This window comes from Mauremys mutica, unplaced genomic scaffold, assembly GCF_020497125.1.
Source record: "Mauremys mutica isolate MM-2020 ecotype Southern unplaced genomic scaffold, ASM2049712v1 Super-Scaffold_100033, whole genome shotgun sequence".
Taxonomy (NCBI): Eukaryota; Metazoa; Chordata; order Testudines; family Geoemydidae; genus Mauremys; species Mauremys mutica.
In genome coordinates, this window is record NW_025423255.1 from 4,643,630 (window position 1) to 4,651,220 (window position 7,591).

At 54.2% G+C, this 7,591-nt stretch overlaps 1 non-coding gene across 1 annotated transcript; it reads right to left on the bottom strand.

Annotated features, from left to right (window-relative positions):
- Positions 1-3,630: 3,630 nt before the first annotated feature.
- On the bottom strand, positions 3,631-3,703 carry TRNAV-AAC. The gene has a single exon. It is a non-coding gene; the product is annotated as a tRNA-Val (tRNA).
- Between the last annotated feature and the right edge of the window lie 3,888 nt (positions 3,704-7,591).

Consider the following 7,591-nt stretch of genomic DNA (forward strand, 5'->3'; position numbering starts at 1 on the left):
ACATCTTCTGCCAGGGTCCGGGATTCTCCTCCCCGCCCCAGGGTGGCTCCTCGCTCCCCCCACTGTGGCTCCAGCTCAGTCCGGGGCTACTCCTCCCCCCACCCCCAGCCCCTCCCTGTACCCCGCAAAACCCCCCTCGCCCCCTCTCCATCCCCACTCCCAGTGCAGCTCCTGCTGGGGTCTGGACTTCTCCCACCCCCGCCTCCCAACCCAGCGGGGCTTCTCCTCCCCCCTCCAGCTTCGCTGCTCTACCCCCCACCCCGCGCGGCATTTGCCGGTATCTGGAACTTCTCCCCCTGTTGGTGCCATTAGGCATAGCCCTAGATAACTCAGGAGGGTGGAAAACCACAGTATTAATGAAGCTTTTCTGTACCAGGCCTGAATGAACCAAAGTTAATGCTATGTTTGTCCAGAGTGCCTCCATGTCTAAACTCTGATTGAACTCCCAGGTTAGAACTGAGAATGGAATGTGTAACTGCTCCTTATCAGTGCAACACTGAAAGCCTGTTTGTATCTAGCTTAGGAGGAGGGGAGGGGGGCAAAGTAATAAATCCAGAAGTAAACCAACCTAACAGCCTTGAAAAGTTACGAGATGAATTGTTTGCTGTCAAGGATGATTTAATTGTTAACTAGACAATGTGTCTACTATATGGGAGGGGATTAGAGGAAGGGGGGGGTAATGAGGATGCCTGGCTGAAGTCATGTATAAGAAGAGACACACAGCTTGCATCTGTGTGCAGGATTTGAGATTGTAATATCTCCCTTGCACTTTATTTGGGCTCAAATAAACTTTTTCTGCATTCTCCACCTTGGTGTGTTATTTGGAACGAAGCACACCGGGCAACGAACCACTGTTTGCTGCCTCAGGCCTTTTGGGCTGGCAACACCCCCAACCTCCCCCTGCCCCAGCCCAGCTGGGCTCCCCGGGGCACCCGCCGCTGCTGTGGCCGGAGCCGAGCCTGGCGGGCAGGGAGCAGCGATTCACGCGGGGGCCCTGGCAGAGCCCCCAGCCAGAGCGGGGCGGGGCAGCCCCAGAGGAGCGGGGGGGGGGCTCTGCTGCTGCTGGCCCCACCACCCCCCCACCGACCCCTGGGGCTGTTTGGGGGGGGTCACTCAGCCCCCCAGGAGCGGGGGGGGGGAGCAGCGGAGCGGAGCCTGCCCAGCAAACAGCTGATCGCAGCTGCGCCCAGGCCGCCCCTGGGGAAAAGCTCCGTGGAGGAGGCGCCACAAGCTGCCGGCAGCGGGTCATTCCCGGGGGGGCCGAGCACCCGCTTGCAGCCGCCGCAGCCTCCTCCCCCCCCGGAGCCCCCACGGGAGGGGGGAGCAGCCTCCCCAGCCGGGGCTCAGGGCATTGGGGTGCCCGGGCTCCCCCCATGCGCACACCTGGGCCCGGGACACACACACACACACACTCTGCCCCGGGGCTCCCCTGGTGCCCAGAGACCGATCAACCCCCCGCCTGTCCCCCCGCCTGCAGCTCCGGCCTCTCTCCTCCCCTCCCGCCCCACCCCGCCCCGCCAGCCGCACCCAGGGGAGCCCCGGGCCCCAGGCTCTGTCCCCACCTGGAGCCCAGCGGGGCCGGGGGCAGCTCCTGCTGCAGCTGAGAACAGCGGCTCCGCTCCGGCCCGGGCGGCTCCAGCGCTGCTGGCAGCACATGGCCACCAGGGAGCAGCTGCTGAGCCCGGGCTCCTGCGTCACAATGTGCCAGAGCCCCGCCCCCAGGAGCTGCCCCGCCCCCGGGCTGTGCCAGAGCCCCGCCCCCAGGAGCTGCCCCGCCCCCGGGCTGTGCCAGAGCCCCGCCCCCAGGAGCTGCCCCCCTTGGGATTTGTTCTCCTGTTTCCTTCTTCCCAGCACCTGCCGCTCCCTTCCTGTGTCTGCAAACACCCCCCAGGAGGGCTGCAGCGCTCGCTGGGGCTGTCTCCAGTGGCTGAAGTTGCCTCCATCTCTAATCACCTGGGGGTGGAGGGAACGAAGGGAGGAGATGGGCCCAGGGTGTGAAAGCAGAATTAGGGGGCAGGGAAAGAAGGACTGTTTGGAAAGGTGGAAAGGAAACCCTGTCACCGCTCCTGGGTGATCCAGATGGAGTCAGAAGAAGTTGGGCAGCAGAGGCTCAGATAAATTGAGGGGAACCCCCTGGGTGTCCCAGTGTTGGCCAGGGATTGTACAGCACCTTGCACAATATGGGGTCCGATCTCAGTCATAGTCTGTGCAGCACCTGGGAGCCCTGACGTCTGTTTCCTGATCACAGGCCCTGGGGATGGAGAGAGGGAAATCTCAGCACCTGAAGGGTTAATGCAGCCCTGTGTGCAACCCCTGCTAGGGTGACCAGACAGCAAATGTGAACAATCGGGACAGGGAGTGGGGGTAATAGGAGCCTATATAAGAAAAAGGCCCAAAAATCGGGACATCCGGTCACGCTAGTCCCTGCTGCGCTCATGAGGGGTTGGCTTAGAGAGTTGTAGTAATAACAGCAGCAAAGAGTCCTGTGGCACCTTATAGACTAACAGACATATTGGAGCAGGAGCTTTCATGGGTGAATCCCCACTTCATCAGATGCACCAATAGTCCCATATGGGCTAGTGGTCAGGATTCCTGGTTTTCATCCACGGGGCCTGGGTTTAACTTCTGCTGTGGGAACAGTGCAGAGCTTTTGCCCAGAGTGGAGACAGGAAATGAAAGGAACAGGAAGGGATCCTGCCAGCAGAGGAGTTGGACACTGTGGGGAGGGGATCCCAGAAGTGGGGGTGGGGGGCAGAGGTCTGAGCGGAGACCAGGGAAGGATCCCAGCAGTGTGGGAAGTTGAGAGCACAGGCCTGGCATGGGGGGTGGGGAGAGTGAATCTGTCCCTCTAAACCCACCAACTGCAGACTAGGCAGGACTGGAAGAATTACGTATTTGTTGGTAAATGTCAATTTCTGTGTAAACACACGACCCAATGGCAAAATATTTCCATTAATAATCATCAAAATTGGCAGATGGGCAAAGTAAGAAACATGCTGCTTGAGAACTTACCCTGTTGTAGGAGCAGCAGTGATCTGTGTGCTCCGTATCACCTGTGTGCCCAAAAGGTCTGTTACACTCCCCGCACCCCCCGCCCCGTCTCCTCTCCCTCTCTGAATGTCTGTGAAGTGGCTTTCCCCCTCCCCCGCTCCTGCAATGCTTGTGGGATGAAGGGGCTGGTTGAACAGCTGGAAGATCAGAAGAGCTCCTAGATAGACAAGGTGTCTGGGACTCTCATTAGGCAGCATTGTGAAAGCACAGCGCCCCTTCCCCTTTTAAGGACCTGAACCTCATGGCCTGCGACTAGAGATGACTTGGCTGCATCCGGTGGGTCACACTCCACCTCAGCCAGTGTCGATGCAGGGTCCATGCTCTGGGTGTGTGAGTGCTTCCTAATGAGAGTCCCAGACACCTTGTCTACTTGGAAGCTCTTCTGATCTTCAACCAGCCCATTCATCCCACAAGCATTGCAGGAGAGAGCGGGAAAGCCACTTCACAGACATTCAGAGAGGGAGAGGAGACAAAAGCGAGGGGGAGGGGAAGTATAACAGACCTTTTGAGCATAGAAATCACTGCTGCTCCTACAACAGCAGGGACAGGCCACTAGGAGCTGAGAAAAGGAAGCCATCATGTTTCTGCCTGGCTTTGAACCAGAGACCTTTTGCGTGTTAGGCAAACGTGATAACCACTACACTACAGAAACTCTGTCATGGGGCTGTGCCCTTCCCTTCATAAGAATGGCCATACTGGGTCAGACCAAAGGTCCATCCATCCCATATCCTATCTGCCAACAGTGGCCAATGCCATGTGCCCAAGAGGGAGTGAACCTAACCAGAAATGATCAAGTGATCTCTCTCCTGCCATCCATCTCCACTCTCTGACAAACAGAGGCTAGGGACACCATTCCTTACCCATCCTGGCTAATATCCATTAATGGACTTAACCTCCATTAATTTATCTGCAAAAAGAACAAAGAGAACATGTGGCACCTTAGAGACTAACAAATGTATTTGAGCATAAGCTTTTGTGGGCTAAAACTCACTTCATCGGATGCATGCAGTTAAAAATTCAGTAGGAAGATATATATACACACAGAGAACGTGAAAAAATGGGTGTTGCCATACACACTATAGGAGAAAGGACAAAGGAAGCAAGAGACGAAGAGAAAAGAGGGATCAGACAGTGGATGGAGCAAGAGGTGAAACAAAAAGGACAAACCCTTATGTCCCCAGTGATTCTAAGGGACAAAATCCCAGGTGCGCAATAAAATTCTGCCTCCTTAAGCTCGTGTTTTCCATGCCTAGAATTCAAGTGTCATCACATGGATCAGACTGAACAGGTTTCAAACCTCCAGGAGGCTCTTACCTTCTAAACAGGGACGGCTATTTTCCAGTAAAATCACTAAAAGGGAAGGAGAAAACTCGAAAGAGGTTCCTCCTGGCGCTCACGTCCGTGAACCCGAATACTCTCTCAGTCCTCAAAGAGAGACCTGGAGAAGGAGACTTGCTGAAGCAAAGCCACAGGGGTCTCTGAGGTTTCCCTGGCCCCTCGCCCCTGTCCTGCCTGGCTGATGTCAGCATCTCTCTGTGAGGTCACCACCTCCCCAACACCTTGGACCAATAGTCTGAGGTCCTGCAAAAAACCTTTGTGATGTCACTGCCACACCCCTCCCTTGCTGGGCTAATGTCCTGCCCCTGGCCAGGCACTTTTGAGGACTGAGAGAGTATTCGGGTTCACGGATGTGAGCGCCAGGAGGAACCTCTTTTGAGTTTTCTCCTTCCCTTTTAGTGATTTTACTAGAAAACAGCCGTCCCTGTTTAGAAGATAAGAGCCTCCTTGAGGTTTGAAACCTGTTCAGTCTGATCCATCTGGTGAGAGTTGAATTCTAGGCATGGAAAACACGAGCTTAAGGAGGCAGAATTTTATTCTGAATTTTATTTGATCCCCACCAGTGACCTGGGCCATCCTTTGGGCTCTCTTGTGAGAACCCTCAGTCTCTACCCTGATTGGCTGAGCAGGGGGTTATTGACAGGGAGGAGACTCAGATCCTTGTTGTTCTCTTTTAAGACCAAGGAAATAAGTCAGAACCAGTTCTGTGTTTGATGAATTTTGCTGCTTCTCTACATTAATGGTCTCTGAGCAGTTCATGATTCTCTCTAACATGATTCTCCTCAAATACTTGCTGGATAATTTCTGTGCACAGTTGTTGGTCTGGAGCTCATCTGAGAGCACTTTATTCAGGTCATTCAGTGTATGAAATTCAAGATCCGATGGCTAGTTTGAAAATCAGGGCTCTTGGGTCCTATTCCCAACTCTGCCACTGACTGGCTGTGTGACCTCAGACAAGTCAATTCTCCTTTCTCAGCCTCAGCTTCTCCCTCTTTCAAGTAGGGATAATAATGATCTGCTCCTACCTACCTCATGGTGGGTGGAGGCAGGGCCGGCTCTAGGTTTTTTGCCGTCCCAAGCAAAAAAAATTTTTGGCTGCCCCCACCCCAGCCCTGGGCTCCCCACTGCACCTCCCTGCCACCCCAGCCCTGGGCTCTGCCCCCCACATACCCCATGCTGCCCCAGCTCTTGGCTCCACCCTTTCCCCCCCACTGCTCCCCCACCAACACCCCCCCGCCCCCCAGCCCTGGGCTCTGCCCCTCCACCTGCAACCCCTGCCACCCCAGGAGATTTGTGTGGGGGGGGAAATTCCAGATCTTTCCACCTTATTCCAAATTCCTACTAAGACGCCACTTTGGGGGAATGTGCTCAGTGGGGGAGCAGCAGCCCCCCTGCTCCCCCCTAGCTACGCTCCTGCTTGTGGGGGCCCCTGCAAGACCCAGGGCCTGGGGCAAATTGCCCCACTTGCCCCCGCCTCTGGGCGGCCCTGCTAGCAGCTCTTCTGGGAGTGCAGGGGAGGAATGACTCCCCCTTCTCTAGCTTCTCCCTGTGGGGCTCTGGGGAGCAGGGAGGGTTGTGTGATAAATTCCAGCCAACTCCCCCTTTGATCCAAGCCGAGGGGCGTCTCAGCCTCCACGATCCCCTTGGCAAGGCCAAACAAGGGATGTTTTCCACTGCCCAGGAGACCCCAGCCAGGGACTCAAGGCAGCCCCAGACTTTCCCTTTCTCCCTTCTGGGAAATCAAGTTCAAGTTCTACAAGGAGCTAAAGAAGCCTCAACCCCGGGCATTCGATTGTATTGACACCTTCTCTCCTGCAATGACAACGGTCAAACAGAGGGGACGTGGCCACCTTCAGCCCTGGCAGTGAGATATTCCCTCTCCTTTTTCTTCATGCTGATGTTGTTATTCCATAAAACATGAACCATGGAATAAAAAGCTGAGTTTACTCCAGGGTGAGGAAAGAAAGGAGCCACCAACTCCCCAAAAAATCTCAGTGCCCCAGAGAAAAGCTGCCCCTGTTATTGGAACTAATGATGTGCTGGAGATATGTTGGGAAAAGGGACTGTCTGAATTGCCAAGGCAGGAAACGAACAATCTACAGCAACATCATTAACCACAGACACACTCAAGCCATGCTCCAGCCAGTGGGGAAATGGGCAGGAATTCATAACGTCAACTATAAAAACGATACACATCTAGAAATAGCATAATTATAATCAGCCAATCAGAACCTCTCCATAGACCCCTTATGCGACAACCTTTCTACAATATTGGCTACAAATAGAACAGCGGTCGCAACGGTGATCTATACGGTTACAGATTATGTCAATAACGTCACAGGAGGTGACACGGCATCAGTGAGACTGATATTGGAATAGCCTCCAGTTTTGGTGTCCTCATTTGAAAAAGATGTTGTGAAATTGGAGCTGGGGCAGCAAAGAGCCACCAAATGTTCTGAGGGCTGCAGAAAAATGCCTTCTAGTGAGCTATTGAAAGAGCTCAACCTGATTAGCTGATCAACAGAAGATTGAAAGGCGACTTCATTGAAGTGTTGAAGTGCCTTAATGGAGAGAAGAGATTGGGTATTAAAGGGCTCTTGAATGTAGCAGAGAAAGGCATAACAAGACCCAATGGCTGGAAGGTGAAAAGAGACAAATTCATATTACAACTAAGGCACAAATATTCAACAGCGAGGATGATTCACCACAGGAACAAGCTACCAAGGAAAGTGGTGGATTCTCCATCTCCTGATGTCATTTCATGAAGACTAGATGCCTTTCTGGAATGTGTTTGCCCCCAAAGTAGCTCTTGTGTCATACAGGAGGCCTGTGATATGCAGGGGGTCAGATTAGATGCTCTAATGGTCTCTTCTGGCCATAAAGTCGACTAATTTCTGAAAAACTGAGTGTAGCATTGGGAGCAGCGTCTGCTGTTTCCCTCTCTAGCCGGCTTGCTGCCTAGAACGAACGCTCCTTGAGTGGGGTGATCCACAGGGAGTAGCTCAAACCTCCAACGTGTCTGGCCAGGGGCAGGACATTGGCACAGCAAGGGAGGGGTGTGGCAGTGACATCACAAAGGCCTTTTGCAGGACCTCAGACTATTGGTCCAAGGTGGTGGGGAGGTGGTGACCTCACAGAGAGATGCTGACATCAGCCAGGCAGGACAGAGGCGAGGGGCCAGGGAAACCTCAGAGACCCCTGT